The following is a 23,266-nucleotide window of genomic DNA, read 5'->3' as shown; positions in this document are numbered from 1 at the left end:
AGCAGCCATGGATTATCTGTATGATTCGATAGTTCGCGGTGAGTTTCCTCACTAAGTGTAGTGGGTTGAAGGCACCAATGTCGGCCCATGGTTTATATGTAAGGATGCTAGATGTTTGTGTGACTCTCACATGTGTTACGGATGACATTCTTACCGGGCAAGGCCCGATGCGAGGCAGGCCTTAATGAGTATATTGTATGCTAGTTATTAGTATCTGTTTTTAAGCTTACCGGGTGAGGCCTGATGCCGAGCGAGGCTCAATCACTATATGGTATGTTGTAGTCTTTCTGATTATTACATGCCCTAGTAAGGTTATACGTTTATATATTATATGGTTATATATGATTATGTGTGTATCAGGCGGGGGCCCAATTTCAGGCGAGGCCTGGTGACTGACAGATTTGTAATCCGAGTGGGGCTCGATGTCAGGCGGGGCCCGAGGCCGAATGGGACTCGATATCGGGCGAGGCCCGATGGAGGGCGGGGGCCCAGTATGTGATTTATGTATGTGTGGTATGTGGTATCTTGGGGAATTCACTAAGCTTTGAGCTTACGGTTTTCACTTTATGTTTCAGGTGCTTCGGTTTTCAAATGGAAGAGTCGGGATGATTGCAGAGCACACACCACATGTTTCCACATTCAGTGATTTACTCTGATTTGATGATGTTTTGATAAATCTTTATAGCCTTGGATTTTATGGAAATGATATGTATTAACGACTTATCAATCTAAAAACGAAAATTTTATGTTATTATTTTTGGGACATTACATGTCGCTAGATCATCTTCTTAAGTTCTACTACAATTGAGGATCTCTCATTTTTTATCTAAACCATCCAACAAAAAGAAGGAATTCGCTCTAATACTTCATCAAGAAGGTAAAATTTGATCTACATTTCTAGATTAAAATTTTCTTACTAAAAGGTCACTACAACAATATCCATGGTGGAATATAATGGTGAAGTTTTTGTTATTGCTTTTGTTGCTTTGTTCTCAAGAAACATCATAACCCGACAGTTCTATCAGAGCCAATGCTCCAGGGCTTTAGTACATAATAATTGATTTGATCATAAGTGAATTGTGATTGGGTATATAACATATATAATTGTTTTTGCGATTTGTCATTGTTTTGAAATTTTCGTAATTAATTCTACAAAAATCATTTAAAGGTGATACAAAGGCTATAAGAAACATGAGCATCTTCTTTATTTCACTTATGGACTATGAAAACTTAATTGAATCCTAAAAAGGGTTACAATTGAGACATGTTAGTGTTGTCAAACTGCATTGGAGAGCTTAATGTTGTTGCCTTCTAAAAATCATATATTATCATAGGAAATTAAAAGATTATGAGGTCTATGGAATTTGAAGGATATAAGAAAGTACTATATTTCCTCTTTAAAAATCATCATAAATTATCATAGGAAATTAAAAGATTATGAGGTCTATGGAATTTGAAAGATATAAGAAAGTACTATATTTCATCTTTAAAAATCATGAGAGAAACTGAACTTATGTCGGTCTAAATAGTAGAACAATAGAAAACAAATTTTGTAAAATGTGAATGCTTATGACAAATCAATTATGAGTTAAATACTTTTCATTTGAGTATATATATATATATATATATATATATATATATATATATATATATACACGTCAAGACATTATTTTTATATTATTAATCTGCTATGAAATATTTATATGTTTAGTATTGTTGAAACTCTAATGTGAATATTGTACATATGATTATTCACATCTTTATTTGTAGTAAACTATAATATGAATATTAACATATGATTACTCATATATTCAATACCAAATAATCACATAAGGGAATATATATAAGATTAATGGCATAATAATAACATAAAGATAATGTCTTCATGTCTTCATTTTATTTAATGTCTTTATTTGAATATATATATATATATATATATATATATATATATATATATATATATATATATATATATATATATAGAGAGAGAGAGAGAGAGAAAAAGAGAGAAAGAGATGGTTTTAGTATGAAAAACCATAAAAATACTTATATATAATATATTCACGTGGTTATATTACTAAATAAAATATTTAAAACATTGTAACATATAAACAAAGAAGGTGTTTATTTTAAGTGTATGGACATGACAATATTATACCTCTGTAGACCAAATATGTGTCATGCATGGTTGGTTGTTTTGGTTTTTAATTTTGTAATTTTGTGACTTGAGTGTCAATTTAATTATTTATTTGTAATGTAAAATATATTGTTAATTATATTTATTATAGATTAGATAAAAAAAAGTTTGCATTAGTATAGTAAATATAACAAAAGAAGACCAAGCCCATACAATAGAATAACCATGGAGATTGGAATCTCAAGGATATCCACTCAAGATATCAAGAGTTGATGGTGAAGCAACTAAGAGCAAAGCATCAATGTGTGTCGATTGTCTCTATATATGACTTCGTTTTTTCACGTGCTGGCTTACGAAAAAAATATGTAGGAATTGAGGCAAAATATTATCTTTGTTTTGTTTTCATGTTGTGGTTGCTTTATTTTAAGGATTGTTGTTATAATAAACTTGGAAACATAATTGCGAAAAGTAAGCAAAATCTTTACTAACTAAAATTGATGAATATATAAGGTTTTATAAAACGAATTTCGAAGTATGTATAAAAACATTCATTTTCGAAAATAATTAGTTAAAAACGTTTTAATTAAATAAAGAAAACAAACAACCATTTTTATAAAAAAAGTAAATCAAATGATATCCTTGAAAACCACACACTTAACTATAGTCTTTCGACATGGTGAAGTGCCAAAGTCAACATGTCGCTTAGGCTTTAGTCAACGTGATGTGATACTCACATTAACTCAAGCACGTCTTGGGTTGATTTTTATGTGGATTTTGCATGGTTCATTTACCATCTAGACTTCTGATCCACAGCAAACCTATCACAAGTAAAGATGGTCATTAATGGATTAAATATGCCATTGACATAATTCAGTGAGTCCCAGCAGAACTAGGAGTTTCATAGAACTAAAACTAGTAAAAAGTGATGTCTACCTAAATCACTTCTTGGTATAATTACGACAAACCTCTTCTTATTTTAAAGTAAACTATGGTTTTTATCCTTAATTAAATAATTTTGAATTATGTAACTATTTTTTAAGGACAATTAAAAATTAAAAATCAAAATCTATTATGATTTATGTCTGCAAACACTAACTCATCCACTACAAATCTCTCTATGATATAAATCCACTAAAAGGATAGGTTAATTGCGCCAGAAAATCTTAAATGGATTCGTGAATTGAGATAATTCTCATGTACAAAAAGAAAGAGTGTGCCATATATGATGCTCTTCCTGAAGCTCCTCCAGCTAATGCATCTGAAGTTGCAAGAATGACAAAGTGTTAGTGTAGATTTTACTTTTTATATTAATAGATTAGAACAATTCAAATTTCCATTTAGTCAAGAGTTTACTATAAATATTATCCTCAACTTTCTTACAAGTTTATATAACTAGTTTACCTTGATTTTGATATTAAAAACATGAAAATAACCATCATGGAGTTGTATGCATGATAAAGACCACTAAAACTAACATGACCAAGATTAGAAACTCTAGCTTCTATACTCTTATATTTGCTATTGGGAAAGGAAGTGTCAAGAAGAAGAAAGTCAAACACAAAGGGTAAAAGGAAGGATAAAGTAGGACAGCCAACTTCAACCCCAACACAAATGGTAAAATAAAGGCAAATTCTGAGATAATCCAAACAATACATACAAGGAAATATGTTCCATCGCAAGGAACATGACTAAAAAAGCATAGATGCCCAATATATCTGAAAAATCTGAAGAAGCTACTAGCTAAAGAGTATTGCATAGTTTGATATATGTGTATAATACCATGGGAACATTACTTAAATCCTCAGTATTGGACCCAAGATACATTTTGACATTTGTAAGAATATGCAGTGACTAAAGGGAAATACAATGCTAAAACATAAAGAATTGTATCCGACCATGGATATCAAGCCCATCACTACTATCCACAGGATTTGGAATGAACTTACTATCTCTAGTACTTTATCTATGGTCTTATGATTAAAGTTATTACCATATATAGTTCTTCATGAGATTGTTCTGACTTGTTGTATATAAAAGCAATCTTGATTTACAAAAATTTAGCTTTTAATTTAAAAGAAAAACTAAGTCAGGAAATCTATGAAACTAGTATTGTAAAAACATTTCAATGTTGATTAAAATACATGTAAAAGGTTTAGATGAAAAATATATTTGGATTTCTCATATTGGTCATATAAGTAAGAAATGAATTACCAAATATCTAGGATGAGAAGATTTTGGAACTCATTTGGCCACCAGTCTTGTGATGAAGTCTCGTGATGAATGCAACTCTTGTTATCAAGATAGATAATAAAAGCACCACTTACTGGAGAAGGTATCTAGAGTTTCGATTGACCATAATTATAGTTGGATAAAACGTTTTTACTTTTAGCATGTATGAATGTATTTATATAATTAAACATAAGTCTAAGAACTTCAACGAGTTTAAAGCTTTCTAAAATCAACTAAAGAATTAAGTAGGAAAAAGATAAGATACGTAAATCCAATAAGGATAATGATTATATTAGTAAAAAGTCTAATGATCATTTAAAGAATTATGAAATCATTTCACAAATATCTTCACTTAGAACACTACCATAAAATGTATAGTTAGAAGGATAAATTCATCATTGTTTGATATGGTTAATGATGATTCGTATTATAATTCCAAATAGTTCATCAATTGTATCATGAACATTTTTACGAAATTCCTTTACCTTGTACCAAAAGAGAAGGTTTAAGGAAAATACTCGAAAATATGAAGTGAGGATTGATATTCTAGGGTTGGGAGGATTACGTTTGTCATGAAGATCTCGAAAAGATATCCTGATAGATCTTATGGTATTTTTACAAACCTTTAGAGAAAAAAGAGTTTGTTGCTTGAAGGACAGTCTTCCATGAAAGGGAGTTGATATCCAAAGAGGCTTGTGAGCCAGATTTATTTTGAAGAAATTCAATAGTCAACAAAGAGCCTAAAGTTGGCATAACATTAAACCAGCAGTTCAAAGTCCTATTGAGCCTCACACATTTAAGTTATATGGTTTACATATTATTGATGGCGATGAGTCACTAATATATCATGATGACCAAACTATCTATCAAGAAGCTGTGGCAGCCTAGAGTCTGCTAAATGGAAGGGGATAATGGAGAGAGAGATAAAATCTATGCATTATAACAAATTTTGGTACATAGTTGATCATACACATGGCTTTAAGCCAATGGAGTGTAAATGGGTCATTAAGAAAAACACAAACATAAATGGGAATTTACACGCACTCAAAGCAAGATTGGTTGCAAAAGTTTATACGCTAACTCCAGGAATTGATTAAGAGGAAACCTTCTCATCAGCGGAAATGATATAGTCTGTTAGGATATTATTGTCCATAGAAGTATCTCATGACTATGAAATATGGAAAATGGATGTATAACCGCTTTCCTAAATTGAAAACTTAGAGAGGATATGTATTTGGCACAACCAGAAGGTTTTATATAGTCCAAATATGAAAATAGAGTGTTCTAGATTGTGAATTCTATTTAAGGACTTAAAAAAGAATCTCATAGATGCAATCTTTGATTTGATGAGAAAGTAAGATAATTTGGTTTTTCGATGAGAGGAGATGAGCTATATGTATATGTCAGAGCTAGTGCAAATGACGTTTTACTTGTGATGTATGGAGATGACATATTACTCATAGTAAATGATGACCCAACCTTGAAAAGTGTAAAAACATGGCATAGGAGTTGTTTCTCTATGAGAGACTCGGAGAAGTAACATACATACTAGGCAGTGTTGCAGAAATCAGCCTTGGTGGTCGATTAATAAGCGATTAATCGCTTGGCGGCCTTGAACTAATTACGATTAGGGTGTGATACGTAATTATAATACCTACTTGTGAGTTTTACCAATTATTTAACTAACTATTATGGTTTTAGGCAATGTACCTTTTCGCAAATAATATAGCGCTAACAGTCGGGTATCGAACACAGGGAACAAATTTAATTAACTAATTTAACTACGAAAAATAAACCTAAAAATAAGAACAAGTTTAATTGGTTTTTATCTGATTTTACAAGTTCAGATAAACTTAATCACTTAACTAAAAAATTCAATCAACTACTAGAAACACTTCCGTTTAGTTCGAATCCACATCTCCTTTATGGTTAGCTACTAATTATGGATTATTACTGTTGGTTATTAATTATTATTCTATTAGCAATTCAAGTCCAAATTTACTAATAATTTCACTAATTCATGTAAAACTATGTATGGTTATACACTAGCAAACACGGAATCATATATAGGATATAGACAAGCTATGTAAGATTAATCCAAAGAAACACAATTGTGGTCACAACTTATGTTCTTCAGCACAACTATATTAGTTACTTTTATTACTTATCTAAGATTGGGTCGATCCTAGCTCTAGCAATTTAATGGTCACTAAACTACTAGGTAGCAAGTTCATGTAATTTAATATTCACTAAGCTACACAGAACCTGAATTCAAGAAATTAAAGCATCAAATATTAACATGATAGGTAGGGATAATCAAACACAAGCTCATAACCAATAATTAAAATCCATAAATCAAATAAATAAACCACAGAGTTAAAGCTTCATCTAGCTAAACAGAAGCTACTACTAGATTTAGCTACTCATGGCTGAAATTATGAACACAAATCCAGTTAAAATAGACATTATAAAAGTTTACCAAACTAGAATGATGAATATATTCTTCTATCTCTTGATCTTCAATTAGATCTCCTTAAACGTATGTTCAAACTCGGTTTTTCTAAGCAAATCTTCTCCAAAAATCTCTCTCCAAATCTTCCAAACCTCCTTCAATCGTGAAAGTGAATGCATATATATATATATATATATATATATATATATATATATATATATATATATATATATATATATATATATATATATATTGTTTTGGGAATGTTCGCTCTCCATGACGTGAACAGGGATTTCACGTTGTGATTTGAGATGAATCCTTATCGGGCAAGGACTCTGACTTCTGTGCACTTATCTTCTAGAACACTCACTCCACGTCGTGTAAATGATAGCCACATCGTGATTTGGGCTTTTCGTAGGAATTTTTCTTCTATTAATTCTTCAATCCTCCAAAGTTCCACTTATTGTCAATTATAATCCTTATTCTTGATGATTGTTCTTTTTGGCTGCAAGATTCAATTTAATCTCATATGTATCATATATCTTTGAAAATGACCAAAATATTAATAAAAGTGCATTAAAATATTGCCTAAAAATATGTATAAATATAGCAATATCAAATACCCCACACTTATCCTTTGCTTGCCCTCAAGCAAAACTAATTCATTTTAAATCAAACTTCCATCACCAACATCACATAAGACAATCCATTTTAAACTCAGCTATTATAACAAGACCACAATGCATATATTTATGTCTAAAATCCTAATAACTTCCCAATCCTTAATACCCACAAACCATATGAACCTTCACCCCTTAGCTTATACGACACTCATTTTTGCAACCGTCTGAATCAATCCTCAAAAATATTTATTAACCTCAAGGTATTTTTGGTTAAGCTACCCAAGCATACATAATCTAGAATCTTTTGATACCACAACGTAGCTCTTTGAAATTCTTCACTTATTTGAATAATTGATCTTTGATTTCATTGAATTCACTACCTTTTTGTTTGATTTTTTGGTATCTTCAACTTTTGATTCTTCAGAATTTTGATCTTTTGATCTTCATACTTGATAGCTCCCAAAATTCTTCAACTTTTTAGTAATTTCTCTCTCTCTCTCTCTCTCTCTCTCTCTCTCTCTCTTTATGTATATATATATATATATATATATATATATATATATATATATATATATATATATGTATATATATATATATATATATATATATATATATATATATATATATAACTCACTTTTTTCTCTTAATTCCTACATGCTTAAGCAAGGGAGCTTAACTTCAACCTTTATTGCTCAGAGGTATTAGTCTAAGTGCAATGACTACATAAACTCTCCTAGATAGATTTCAGGTACAGGCTGCAAAACGTTTTATGATATATATAAACTACAAGAGTATCTTTCATATCTCATGGCTTTTCACTAGGACTTGGGAAGCCACAAATATACTATAACATGTGTTGGCTTAGTTAAACATTTGAACTTGCATCGGATCATCCCACACAACACTAGCAACTTAAGTTTTTTAAATTATCACTAGATTCAATTTTTAGATTATTATTTCAAATCTATTTTTCAATTTCTTTAAACTTTTAAATTTTAAAATTCTCTAGCAATTTAATTTTTCGACCCCTTACCCTACACTTATTACATACAATACCCTCATTCTATGCATAAAATAATTTAAAAGCAATAAAAGGGAGAAAAAGGAACAGACTCCCCTGGGGTAATAGCGGCAAGATCGATTCTGAAAACGTGGTCAACTTGAACATCTTGAATATGTAACTGGAACTTGGATTTTCTAAGATATGTGAATGTGCCGGCAAAATGCGAGTCATAAATTTGAATCTTCAACAAACATGGTGCATAAGAACTTCAAAGCATAACATCTCAAGGTGGGAAATCATACGCCGCATTATAAAAATGGAAGAGAAAATAAAAATGTCATATGTCCTGACCACGAAGTGACATTGTTGTTCACATCGTGTTGTAGATGTAAGTCATTTTCAAAATTGCGATGGCTTCCAAAGTCACGACGTGGAATGAAGGTTCACGTCGTGGAAACTGGTCTTCATAGAAGGCAGTTGCGCATTAAGTCTTCTATGCAAATGGAATGCAATTGAATATATAAATGTTTTGAGACCCTTCTACGACTCTATTATTTTCTTGACTCTTTCCTCATCTCTATTTTCTCAAGAAATTAATCCCACACTTATTAAAAGTGGCGGGCTTCGACTCACAACTTTGAATGACACAACTTTACGCGAATGCTCCTATCTCTATTCTGTCATCATTCCGCTCACGATAGTTCATCAAATATGCAACATAGTAAATAAATAGTGGAAAGAAGAAAAATATGCATCCCATAATTGGTTACAAGTTCAAAACAAACCAAATAAAAAGCTTAAAAACTAAAACAAAAATAACTAAAACAAAATAAAAACTTAATAAAGGATAAAATTAATAATCATCCTCGTCCTCTCCAACTCCATCTCCTTGCCTTGTCCACAATTCCTCCCAAGTTGGAATGTTTGGGTAATGAGGCGGCATTGTTGGAGGTCGCTCCACGTTAAGATGCGCAAATAATACATCAATGGCTTGATTGTGGTAATTGACACGCCCAGGGAGATTGTCCAAATAAGTATCGACCCGACTTTGAAATGGGTCGGTTGGTACCCCACCCTCAAATGGTTGAGGTGGTTGGCCCCTTTCCCCACGGGTTCTAACATTTTGCCTTCCCCTTTGTATTGGTTGTTCCTGTTGTTGACCAATGGGTTGCTCAACATCTTCCGGGGGTGTTACAAGTCCCCCACCCGTGTTCACCACCACTCGCATAACACTCAAGAATCGAATCGTCAAATTATTATTCTTGAAACGTGTAACATTCCTAATAAAATTAGGACTCAAAATACAATAAGATCGGGCGATTCGAGTGACCAAATGTCCACCCGTAATGGGACTACCGGGCCGAGAACTAGCCGCCTTCTTCCCCAAAAATTGTGCAAGCATGTATCGTAGGTCACATAAAACTCCGGGTGTAATGATGCTCCAAAGGTAAAACAAATTTAATAAAGGCACCTTATCCCTATGATGTTTATGGTTAATGGAGAAAGTGATCATACGATGTAGAAACCGGTAAATAAAAGACCGAATTTGACCTTCACACGCATGACGTGAATTACACTCGTGATTTGAAATGCTTCTCCAAAATTGTACATCTAGCATTCCTAAGGTGAAGTCCCGAGTACATCCTTGTAAGAATAAAATGAATTGGGGTGATTAAGTTTCTTCTTCATTATATAGCCCCATTCTCCATGCAAACTCACGAAGGATACATTCAAGGTAAACACCTCCCAAACGGAATGCAAGAGCCCGGTTGTACATTGGGTCGGTAGTCCGTTCTTCAAAAATTTCCATGGCAAAGAACTCAACGGATAATTCCCGATAAACGGGTTCTTGAATAGAAAACAAATTCCACCACCTGTTGCATGGTAATTTAAACCTTCTCCAATAAATAATTTCGTCCAATGTCACTCCATTTCTGCAACCATACCAACCCCACGCAGCCATGCCCAATCCACTAATGGAGCAATTGCAAACTCTCGATTGTACAACCACCCTAATCTGTTCGTATAGTTGTTGAGCATTTCTTATGAAATGTTTTGTAGAAATCGGTAAAGCGGATGGATACTTGATACATCAATGTATTCTTGCTCCTCTGGAACTGCACGACGAGGCCCCATAATACCTGAAAAATAATGAATAGAAAGAAAAACAAACAAACCACCAAGGAATTAATTCATTAAGCAAAACAGAAAACTGTGTGCCCAGTATTCACGTTGTGGTCTTGAAGTCCATGTCGTGAATCCAGCTCGTGTCGTGAATTTCAATCGGTCAATCTAGGGTCAAGACAAACTGAAATTAACACTTGGGGTTTGTGTATTCTGCTATTCTATGGCTTTGTAGCACACATACAAATAAGATTGACTAACTAATTGACTCAATTTTGATAATGACACTCAAAGAACAAACGCTAATCAAAATGTCTAAATCTAGAAGATATTCGTACAACTAAAGTAAAGAGATCTAAAAAAACAGGAGATTAAGCACGATTCAAGAAAAAAGTTGAGAAATCCAACATAAAATCAAATTGTAGGGCAGATGAGCGTTGGTGCGTGAGTGGTGTTTGAAAGGGATAGTCAAAAATGAAGTCATCTGAGTTAAAATACCCCCCCCCCTAAACTTTTAGTCCACGTCATGGATTTATAACTTCACATAATGAATTTTAAAACCATTGGATCTGCATCGTGAAATAACTCGTGACCACGATGTGGTGAATAAAACCATGACGTGATGTCGAGGATGTTATTTTTTCACTTAAAAATTCATTTTTCTTCTAAAATTTTTACCACTCTATTAATTCCAAACAACACACTTGATTTTCGCAGTACTTCGAAAAATCATGATGACTTTGATGATTATTTATCCTAAAGCTAAATTGGAAATTCAAAAATTAAAAACGAACAGAAAAGAGCAAACCGAGCTCGGGTTGCCTCCCGAGAAGCGCTTCTTTTTGTAGGAGTCATGAGGCAGACTCCATGCCGCCTCAAGTTGAGTCGTTTGGAGTGTCAACCACGAAGTGCATCTTCTTTTCTTTCCATCTTTTCTTGTATGCTTGAACTCTCCTAAGATACGCCTTCTTCGAATTTTCCTTTTTTAATTTGGAGTCACCTTCTTCCTGCTTTCTTTTCATTCCCTTATTCACAACAAATTCAAGTCCTTCTCTTTCTTCACTTTTTAGCTCCATAGCTTCATACTTCTCCTTGAAAAAAGTTTGTGGTTTCAGGACTTGGATAACTTCTTCCTTATCACTCGACACAAAATCTTCTTCACTCTCCTCGCTTACTAAAGCAACTGGAGTTTTATAAGCAAAAACATCAAAAACATTGGAGTAGACGCTCTGGGCTTTGCACGCTTGACTTCTTTAATGGCTTAAATTTCTTTTTCCATTAATTTCTCTAATTCCTCGAGCTCGTTTTCATTATCCATATTGAACACTTCATTTGGAGCATAATCCTCTTTGAATCCATCTTCCACTCCAAAATTCATCTCTTCATCTCCTACTCGCAATGTAAGTTTAGACTCGCTTATATCTACCAAGGCTCGAGAAGTATTGGACAAAGGACACCCAATGATTATTGGGAATTTTTATCTTCTATCATATCCAAAACGACAAAATCAATCGGAAAAACAAATTTTCCAAATTTTACCAAGATGTCCCCAACTATGTGTAACACCGGGTTCATGGTATGATTTTATTTAAGTTTTTATCTTATTTTTTTGCCACGAACTCGGCGAGTCTGCGTCCCGACTCGCCGAGTAGCAGCAGGGTGGACACGGGATTTGAGCGGTGAACTCGGCAAGTCGATGCATGGACTCGGCGAGTCCACCTGTCTGGATGAAACTCTATTTTCAGACATTGCACCCTATTTTACCCATTCAAAAACACCCATTTCGTCCCATTCCCTTCCAGAAGAACTGTAGAGCGAAACCCTAGCCCATTTTGATCCTTGTGAGTGATTTTGGCTTGGTGAAGGAAGTTTGAAGCTTAGAAGAAGGAGGAAGTTGGAGGGTGCAAGGAAGTGTGGTAGATCTGAAATCTACCCTGGGAGAAGCTCCTAACCAGGTAAGAAAGCTCCTTCTTAATCCTTAGTATAATAGATTCCCTTTTTGTCCCTTATATGTGGATTTCAGGACCTTAAACCTCCCAAACTCTGTGTGTTTATACCCTGGGAGCTTAGATTTATGGTTTGGAACCATTGCATGTCTCAGTTTTGGCCAGAATAGGTGAAGAGTCGAAGGGTACTCGGCGAGTGCCAAAGTGCACTCGGCGAGTTCCAAGAAGATGGCCTTAGACTAGGCGAGTTGGATAAACAACTCGGCGAGTCCTATGAAGATTGCCTGGTACTCGGCGTGTCGTTCTTCAAACTCGGCGAGTCCCTTGAATATAGCCTTGAACTCGACGAGTTGTTCTTCCAACTCGGCGAGTCATATGATCAGTCACTAGGATAAGAAGGGTTTAAGTGTAGGAGGTCCAACCCTCCGTAGTCGCACGTGGAATTAGCAATTTAACGTGTAGCTATAGTCCCAGAATCTCCAAATCTCCAAGGTTGATGTTCTGATTGGAGCGATTTGGGAGATCTGTTCGTCGGACTCGGCGAGTCACCCCCTTGGACTCGGCGAGTCCAGTCGCGGGTTTGTTAGTTGTCCCCGTCTAGTGAGTCAGGCTGACTCAGTGAGTGGGAACAGGGACCCGATGAGTCAGAGTCGGGCTAGACGTAGAAGGACTCGGCGAGTCCAGTCAATCAGAAGGTTGACTTTGACCAAGGAGTTGACTTTGACCAGTCATTTGACCTTAGGGGTATTTATGAGTACCTAATCCATGTTTACGAATTTATAGCCGGAGGGATTACCGGTGCGGCAGTCAGGCGTAGTCTGAGCAGGTTTTCGGCAGCTACTCTCGAGGTGAGTTTCCTTCCAGTAGGGACGGGTCTAAGACACCAAGGCCGGCCCGTACAGACGATATGTTAGTATCGGAGTGTGGGCGGAGCCCGTATCTCATAGCTGAGTTTGATTGTGATATATGCCAGTATGATAGATTTGCTTATACTTGTTGTCTGTGTGATACTTGTATGTTATGGTTTAGTAGCGGAGTGTGGGCGAGGCCCGTATCTCCGCGGATAGCAGAGTGTGGGCGAGGCCCGTATCTCCTAGCTAGTAGAGTGTGGGCGAGGCCCGTATCCCTATGGGCGTGGGCGAGGCCCGTATCTCTTAGCTGTACATTATATGATTACATGGTATGTGGCATTATGGGGGAACTCACTAAGCTTCGTGCTTACGTTTTATAGTTTTGTTTTCAGGTACCTCTTCAGCTAGGGGACAGGAGTCGGCGCGGTAGCGGCATATCACACACTCTCATGTTTTCCGCACTATGGATTTTCTGGGATGTACTCTGAATATTTTACTATGATGTTACCGGTTCTCAGACATAAATTAATATTATGAATGTTTTGTAACGATGTTTTTATGAATTAACCTAATTTAAAAATGAAATTTTTAGCTGGTATTTTTGGGATGTTACAAGTTGGTATCAGAGCCCTGGTTTGAGGGATTCGGACACACCTTCGGGGGTGTCTGGACTCAAATCGAGGGATTAAAAGATTTTTATAAAGAAATGATTTTCTAAAGACTAAGTAAAAGGGATTTCTAAAAAGAAAAAGGTGTGTGATGTGCGCGACCGGCCGAGCTCAAGTAAGTTTTCCCCAAAGTAGCCATACAAGTTTACTTTATGATTATCAGTTTCAGTTTCAGTAGAACAGCATGCTAGAATAGGACTAAGGATCTAGGAATGATGCCTTATGTGCCTGCTTTATGTGTTCGGTTTTTGAGAATTGCATGCTAGTACAGATCAGTCAGTATGATAGCCAGGGTAGTATATACTTGATTATGTGTACTCAATGCCCGAATGCTGCTTGCTTTGTGCTATTAGGAGTTCTAGTCGTCTTTCACCAACTAGTGAACGAATATGCTAAGTTACATATTGCAAGGATTAAATAATTTCAGAAGGTTGGGTCTAGCCCTATTTCGCAGCTCTTGTTTGAGTCCAACCGTTGTAGGGTAGGACCTCTCATTCGAATAATTATCTAGTCTGAGTAATATGTAATAGTATTCGCGAGCTAGTTGGGGAAAGAAAGCAGGGACTTCTTGTGCAGCTGATGGCAGAGAGTGGGATGGCGATTACTTAGGGTAAGCCTAGGGCGAGAGTAGCGCGAGAACCGCAGTATTAGTAGAAAGGACTTGGTTGAGTTGAGGCAATTCTTGAGGAAAGTACAGATAGACGTGGAAGGTAGTATGGGCCCGTACTACTGAAAGCGGAGGATCCGTACTCGATTCAAAAAGGGCCGAGGCGAGACCGGGGACTAGTGGTATGTATGTGAGCCTCGTTAGTGGAATATCGTTTGATGGTAGTTATGCTATGTTTTTCAGTATGGTGACCACACGACAGGGAGCGGGAGGCTCAGGATCAGGATCGGGTTCGGGTTCAGGGTCCGAACCAGTTGATGAGGGTCTACGCGAGTTCATTGCGTCAGAGATTACCAGGGGCATCCTTGAGTCGACTCCCATCATCTTCGGGTCGATCAAGGAGGGTATTGTAGAGTTGATGGAGGATCGTCTCAGGGCGTTCAGGAGTGATATGGCGGCTAGCCAGTCAGGACCACGCACACTGTCCTTTAAGGACTTCAGGGGCAGTGGTGCATCAGATTTCCATAGGGCGAAGGACCCCATTGCTGCCAGACGATGGATTGCAGACCTTGAGTCTGCACAGCTGATCAGCTTCTGCCCCGAGGGGTCGAAGGTACGATTTGCAGCAGGGTGTCTACGTGACAGAGCTAGAGATTGGTGGGAGTCGGTTTGTGACTCTTTGGGAGCCGCGACCATTGAGGCTATGACATGGCCGGACTTTGTGACACGATTCAGGGCGGAGTTCGCGCCTGCGGTGGAGCTCCAGCAGTTGGCACGGGAGTTCTTGGATATGAGGCAGACGACAGAGACAGTGGCGGAGATCACTGCCAAGTTCCGGGAGAGGGCGTTACTGGTGCCCCAGTATGCAGGTGATGAGGATATGAGGAGGACCCGCTACCATGACATGCTGCGAGCCGACATTCGGGAGCATGTCAGTTTTTCAACTTGCCCTACCCTGGATTCTATGATTGCTAGGGCGAGGGAGAGGGAGATAGATCTGGAGCACATCCGGAAAAGGAAGGCAGAGGAGGGACAGACGATAGGGGCTTCGGGAAAGAAGCCCAAGGGATCAGATGGTAGGCCGAAAGGCCATTCAGGACCGGGCCGCTGTAGGAAGTGCGGCAGGTCGCACGAGGGAGCGTGTAGATTAGGATCGACAGGCTGCTACAGGTGCGGCAAGACGGGACACTTCAGCAGGGATTGTACTGCCCCTGCTCCGGTTATTCAGACATCTGAGTTGCTGTGTTTCCACTGCAACCAGAGGGGCCACAAGAGGGCCAACTGCCCCCAGTTGACAGCAGCAGCGCCAGTACAGGCGCCAGCTCCAGCGACCCTGCGGATTACTGATGGCCGGCAGGGCAAGGCAGAGGCTCCGGTGGTGAGGAGCCGGGCATTTCAGCTGACAGCCGAGGAGGCACGCGCTGCACCCGATGTGGTGACGGGTATGATTCTTTCCCTCTGACCTATTTATATGAGATTTATGATATTGATATGTGCTCTGTGTATATACGTTTAGGATCCTTCCATGTGAACGGTATTCCAGTCCAGGTGTTGTTTGATTCGGGGGCTACCCGATCCTTTGTTTCTCTTGCACTTAGCAAGAAGTTTCCTGAGTCCTCGGGCATGTTGGATTGCCCTTTAGAGGTCGAGATTGCGGACGACCGGTCGGTGCGAGCATCAGAAGTCTTCCGTGATTGTGTGTTAAGGTTGTTCGAAGAGCGGTATTTGGTTGACCTAGTTCCCATTCCATTGCAGGGAAACAAGGTCATTATTGGTATGGATTGGCTGAGTCCCAATGGGGCAGTGATAGATTGTGTGCAACAGTTAGTACGAGTCAAAGCCCCAAGTGGGGGAGAGTTAGTAATTCAGGGTGAGAGATCACAGCGAGGGCCAGCCTTCTGTTCGGCAGCGAGGGCAAGGCGTTACCTTCAGCAGGGTTGCGCAGGATATGTCGCATATGTCATGGACACCCGGGAGGCGGGTAAGGCGACGGTGGGCGATGTGCCCGTAGCACGAGAGTTCGCGGATGTATTCCCCGAGGAGCTGCCTGGGATACCTCCAGAGCGACAAGTGGAGTTCAGGATCGACCTAGTCCCTGGTGCGGCTCCGATAGCCAAGGCACCGTATCGATTGGCTCCTCCTGAGATGCAGGAGTTGTCTACAAAGCTTCAGGAGCTGTTAGACAAGGGTTTCATTAGACCGAGCAGTTCACCCTGGGGAGCCCCGATTCTGTTTGTGAAGAAGAAGGACGGGTCGCATCGGATGTGTATCGATTATAGGGAGCTGAATAAGGTAACATTGAAGAACCGCTACCCACTCCCGAGGATTGACGACCTCTTTGACCAGCTTCAAGGAGCATCTTGGTTCTCCAAGATAGATTTGCGTTCAGGGTATCACCAGGTGAGGGTCAGAGAGGAGGATGTGCAGAAGACGGCATTTCGAACACGTTATGGCCACTATGAGTTCGTGGTGATGCCTTTCGGACTCACCAATGCTCCTGCCGCGTTCATGGACCTCATGAACCGCGTGTGTAGACCGATGTTAGACCGGTCGGTGATAGTATTTATTGATGATATCTTGGTTTACTCCAAGACGCGAGAGCAGCATGAGGAGCATTTGCGGGAGGTTTTGGAGGCCTTGAGAAGGGAGAACTTGTATGCTAAGTTCTCCAAGTGTGAGTTCTGGTTGCGCGAGGTGCAGTTTCTTGGACACCTTGTCAACCAGAACGGGATTTCGGTGGATCCGGCCAAGGTGGAGGCCGTGATGAGATGGGAGGTTCCGAAATCTCCATCTGAGATTCGGAGTTTCCTGGGATTAGCTGGCTACTATCGGAGATTCATCCAGGATTTCTCCAAGATAGCATTACCCCTGACCAGATTAACGAGGAAGGCTGTGGTCTTTCGTTGGGGGCCTGAGCAGCAGGCAGCATTCGAGACATTGAGACAGAGATTGTGCGAGGCGCCAATCTTAGCCTTGCCAGAGGGTATGGAGGATTTCGTTGTATACTGCGATGCGTCCATCTCAGGTTTGGGCGCGGTATTGATGCAGAGAGGGCATGTCATCGCCTACGCGTCGAGGCAGATGAAGCCTCACGAGGCGAACTACCCGACGCATGATTTGGAGTTGGGGGCTGTTGTGTTCGCCCTCAAGATTTGGCATCATTACCTCTATGGGGTTCGCTGTACGATTTACACGGACCACAAGAGTTTGAGGTACCTCATGGACCAGCCAAATCTGAATATGAGGCAGCGTCGGTGGCTTGATGTGGTAAAGGATTATGATTGTGAAATCCTTTATCACCCGGGGAAGGCCAACGTGGTGGCCGATGCACTTAGCCACAAGGCGGCACCGATCAGGGATATTTGCATGAGGATGACAGTGGTGACTCCGCTTTTGGAGCGGATCCGGGAGGCTCAGCAGGAGGCTATGAAGGAGGAACATCAGAAGAGTGAGCGGATTGTGGGACAGGTTTCCTCCTTCGACTATGACAGCAGAGGATTATTGACATTACACCGCAGGGTGTGGGTTCCATATCTCGGAGGCGTGCGCCAGGTTCTGATGGAGGAGGCGCACAAATCCCGATTCTCCATTCATCCAGGGGCAACGAAGATGTATAGGGATCTTCGTCTGGACTATTGGTGGCCCTGCATGAAGCGGGATGTAGCATGGTACGTTGAGCGGTGCCTGACCTGCAGGAAGGTCAAGGCCGAACACCAGAGACCGCACGGCAAGATGCAGTCGTTGGATATCCCACTATGGAAATGGGAAGACATCACGATGGATTTCATCACCAAGCTTCCCAGGACCGCGCGGGGAGTGGATTCGATACGGGTCATCGTCGATCGATTGACCAAGAGCGCCCACTTTATCCCGATTCAGGAGAGCATATCGGCCGAGAAATTGGCTGATATCTACATCAGAGAGGTGGTGGCACGGCACGGGGTGCCAGTTTCAGTGATTTCGGATAGGGATGTGCGGTTCACTTCCAAGTTCTGGAAGAAGTTTCACGACGATCTGGGTACTCGTCTGCATTTTAGTACAGCCTTTCACCCGCAGACGGATGGCCAGAGCGAGCGGACCATCCAGACTCTGGAGGATATGTTGCGGGCGTGTGTTTTAGACTTCGGTGGTAGCTGGGATACCTATCTTCCTTTAGCCGAGTTCTCATATAACAACAGCTATCACGCGAGTATTGACCGCTCTCCCTTCGAGATGTTGTACGGGAGGAAGTGCAGGACCCCGATATGTTGGGGCGAGGTTGGACAGAGAGTCATGGGGAGCACCGAAGTAGTGCTCAAGACGACAGAGAAGATTCAGCAGGTCCGGAGCAGGCTTCAGACTGCTCAGAGTCGGCAGAAGAGTTATGCCGATAGGCGCCGATCAGACCTGGAGTTCCAGGTCGGGGATATGGTTCTCCTGAAAGTGTCACCGTGGAAGGGCGTCATCCGATTCAGGAAACGGGGCAAGTTGGGGCCCAGGTATATTGGACCGTTTAGGGTTACAGTCCGGGTGGGCAAGGTGGCATATCAGCTGGACCTGCCAGCCGAACTCAGTCAGATCCACAGCACTATCCACGTCTCCCAGCTGCGGAAGTGCATGGTGGACGGTTCAGCAGTGGTACCTTTGGAGGACATCCAGGTTGATGACAACCTGAATTATATCGAGCGGCCTGTGGCTATCCTAGACCGGAAGTCGAAGGAACTGAGGAACAAAAGGGTGGAGCTGGTGAAGGTGCAATGGCAGCATCGGAAGGGCTCGGAATGGACTTGGGAGCCCGCGGATGAGATGATGGAGCATTATCCGGAGCTGTTCCGGAAGGGAGCGGCAGACTTCGAGGACGAAGTCTAAAATAAGTGGGGGAGATTTGTAACACCGGGTTCATGGTATGATTTTATTTAAGATTTTATCTTATTTTTTTGCCACGAACTCGGCGAGTCTGCGTCCCGACTCGCCGAGTAGCAGCAGGGTGGACACGGGATTTGAGCGGTGAACTCGGCGAGTCGATGCATGGACTCGGCGAGTCCACCTGTCTGGATGAAACTCTATTTTCAGACATTGCACCCTATTTTATCCATTCAAAAACACCCATTTCGTCCCATTCCCTTCCAGAAGAACTGTAGAGCGAAACCCTAGCCCATTTTGATCCTTGTGAGTGATTTTGGCTTGGTGAAGGAAGTTTGAAGCTTAGAAGAAGAAGGAGGAAGTTGGAGGGTGCAAGGAAGTGTGGTAGATCCGAAATCTACCCTGGGAGAAGCTCCTAACCAGGTAAGAAAGCTCCTTCTTAATCCTTAGTATAATAGATTCCCTTTTTGTCCCTTATATGTGGATTTCAGGACCTTAAACCTCCCAAACTCCGTGTGTTTATACCCTAGGAGCTTAGATTTATGGTTTGGAACCATTGCATGTCTCAGTTTTGGCCAGAATGGGTGAAGAGTCGAAGGGTACTCGGCGAGTGCCAAAGTGCACTCGGCGAGCTCCAAGAAGATGGCCTTAGACTCGGCGAGTTGGATAAACAACTCGGCGAGTCCTATGAAGATTGCCTGGTACTCGGCGTGTCGTTCTTCAAACTCGGCGAGTCCCTTGAATATAGCCTTGAACTCGACGAGTTGTTCTTCCAACTCGACGAGTCATATGATCAGTCACTAGGATAAGAAGGGTTTAAGTGTAGGAGGTCCAACCCTCCGTAGTCGCACGTGGAATTAGCAATTTAACGTGTAGCTATAGTCCCAGAATCTCCAAATCTCCAAGGTTGATGTTCTGATTGGAGCGATTTGGGAGATCTGTTCGTCGGACTCGGCGAGTCACCCCCTTGGACTCGGCGAGTCCAGTCGCGGGTTTGTTAGTTGTCCTCGTCTAGCGAGTCAGGCTGACTCAGTGAGTGGGAACAGGGACCCGATGAGTCAGAGTCGGGCTAGACGTAGAAGGACTCGGTGAGTCGCCATATGGACTCGACGAGTCCAGTAAATCAGAAGGTTGACTTTGACCAAGGAGTTGACTTTGACCAGTCATTTGACCTTAGGGGTATTTATGAGTACCTAATCCATGTTTACGGATTTATAGCCGGAGGGATTACCGGTGCGGCAGTCAGGCGTAGTCCGAGCAGGTTTTCGGCAGCTACTCTCGAGGTGAGTTTCCTTCCAGTAGGGACGGGTCTAAGGCACCAAGGCCGGCCCGTATAGACGATATGTTAGTATCGGAGTGTGGGCGGAGCCCGTATCTCATAGCTGAGTTTGATTGTGATATATGCCAGTATGATAGATTTGCTTATACTTGTTGTCTGTGTGATACTTGTATGTTATGGTTTAGTAGCGGAGTGTGGGCGAGGCCCGTATCTCCATGGATAGCAGAGTGTGGGCGAGGCCCGTATCTCCTAGCTAGTAGAGTGTGGGCGAGGCCCGTATCCCTATGGGTGTGGGCGAGGCCCGTATCTCTTAGCTGTACATTATATGATTGCATGGTATGTGGCATTATGGGGGAACTCACTAAGCTTCGTGCTTACGTTTTATAGTTTTGTTTTCAGGTACCTCTTCAGCTAGGGGACAGGAGCCGGCGCGGTAGCGGCATATCACACACTCTCATGTTTTCCGCACTATGGATTTTCTGGGATGTACTCTGAATATTTTACTATGATGTTACCGGTTCTCAGACATAAATTAATATTATGAATGTTTTGTAACGATGTTTTTATGAATTAACCTAATTTAAAAATGAAATTTTTAGCTGGTATTTTTGGGATGTTACACTATGCCTCGTGGATGGGTCACTGAACGATTATCAATGTGAATAGTCATTCTAGTAGCCTTTAAATCTGGAAGAGCGAGTTTGTGATAGAACGAGTAAGGCATCAAATTAATGCTTGCTCCAGAATTGGCTAAAGCGTAAGTGTTCATGTTATTCCCAAATTCGCAAGGAAGTGTAAGGCATCCAGGATCTCGCATATTTTTTGGTAATTCTCCAATTATCACATTAAAACTCTACTCACTAAGCACCACCTTGGAAGTCTTCTCTAGTTGTTGGCGAGTGTCGAGTAAGTCTTGCAAAAACTTTGCATATTATGGAACTTGTGCTAATGATTCAATAAAAGGAGTATTAATAGGAATACACTTTACTTGCTTCATAAATTTCAGATGTTCTTGTTCCAAAGGATGAACTCTTGCTCGAGAAGGAAATGGTAGCTGAGGGCTAAAAGCTTGAACGCAAGATTGACCTTTCTTTTCAGCTTGTGTCCACGTCGTGGAGATTGAATCTCCACCTCGTGATGTCGAGGATTCAGCATAACTTTTCGTTTCAACTTTCGACATCTTTTGTTGTGGTTCGGGATGAATTGCCTCTACTTCTAAGGCTTCTAGGAATTCAAATATAGTATCTTCTTCAGTTTCGATCACCGTGACGTGCGGTTGTGGCTTATTATTGGGAATTTATGGAGAAAGTCGTTCATTAACCAATGTAGTTAATTGACCAAGTTGGTCTTCAATGTTTTGGATGGATGCTTGATGATTTCTAAGTAAAGATTGATAATCTCTCATTAGAACTTGTTGGTCCCTTATTGCTCCATCGGTTTCATCATGACGTTTTTCCGAAGCTTCCATGAGTCTAGCTAGCATGGACTCTAAATCAACCTTCTTTTCAGGTTGTGGTTGCTCTTTTCGGTAAAAGCCTCAGCCAGTTTTTCTAAACCTTTCTTCTTTCTGATTTTTATATACATCATAAGGCAACCATTCTTTCTTCGGCTTCCACCAAGCTTCATCATATTTGTCTCCACTTTAGAAGACGTCTTGAGCTTTCTTATTCCCGTTATCGTCCAAATGGCAATCCTTTATTAAATGTGGACCATTGCATCTTTCACAACCCACACGAATAGCATGTATAGATTTATCCATCTTTGTCATTCGTCGGTCCATATTGTTCAACATAACTACCACGGTTGCCATGTCTTCAGAAGTGTCACTCCTAATTCATTTAGCTCCATCATGTCGAGGATTGTGATACTCATGTGAATGCTTAGAAAACTCTTCTATCAGCTCCTTGATTTCAACTGGGTTTTTCTTCGTCAAAGGTCCTTAAGAATCAAGGAGTTGTCTTGTCATCACATTTACTCCATCATAGAAGATTGATAATTCTTGTTGCACATTAAGATCTTTTTGGGGGCAATTTCGAAGTAATCCCTTGTAACACTCCCATGCTTCATAAACTGATTCACCCGGTTGTTGCTCAAAGTTAGCTATCACCTTGTTGAGTTTAGACACTTTCGATGGTGGGAAAATTTTCTCTAAGAATTGTTCATGCATTTGCGCCCATATGGTAATGTCACCTGGTGGAAGTGCCTTCAACTAATCCTTAGCATCTCCTTTAAAAGTGAGTAGAAGAATTCTTAATAACACCGTTTCATGTGGAACATTTGGAATGTTAAAGTAATATGCGATGTCATTAACTTCATCAAGGTGTTTGTAGGCATCCTCATGATCTTTCCCTGAAAATGGAACGTCCTTAACTGCAGAAAGAATATGTACTTTAAGCTTGAATGTGGCTATGGCGGAAATCGTAGGTTGCACTATGCCTGGACCAATGTCCTCTCGGAGTCTCTTCTTTTATGTTTCCATCGAAATGTCGGCAATGTCCGCCATGT

At 40.3% G+C, this 23,266-nt stretch overlaps 1 non-coding gene across 1 annotated transcript; it reads left to right on the top strand.

Annotated features, from left to right (window-relative positions):
- The first annotated feature begins 22,773 nt into the window (after positions 1 to 22,773).
- On the top strand, positions 22,774 to 22,880 carry LOC145110217 (small nucleolar RNA R71). The gene has a single exon (XR_013709597.1). It is a non-coding gene; the product is annotated as a small nucleolar RNA R71 (small nucleolar RNA).
- Positions 22,881 to 23,266: the final 386 nt, after the last annotated feature.

This window comes from Lactuca virosa, chromosome 4 (genome assembly GCF_052849685.1).
Source record: "Lactuca virosa cultivar CGN04683 chromosome 4, Lactuca_virosa_CGN04683_v6, whole genome shotgun sequence".
In the NCBI taxonomy this organism is placed as follows: domain Eukaryota; kingdom Viridiplantae; phylum Streptophyta; class Magnoliopsida; order Asterales; family Asteraceae; genus Lactuca; species Lactuca virosa.
The sequence above is the reverse complement of the archived record's forward strand: the minus strand, read 5'-3'. Positions and strand labels throughout refer to the sequence as shown.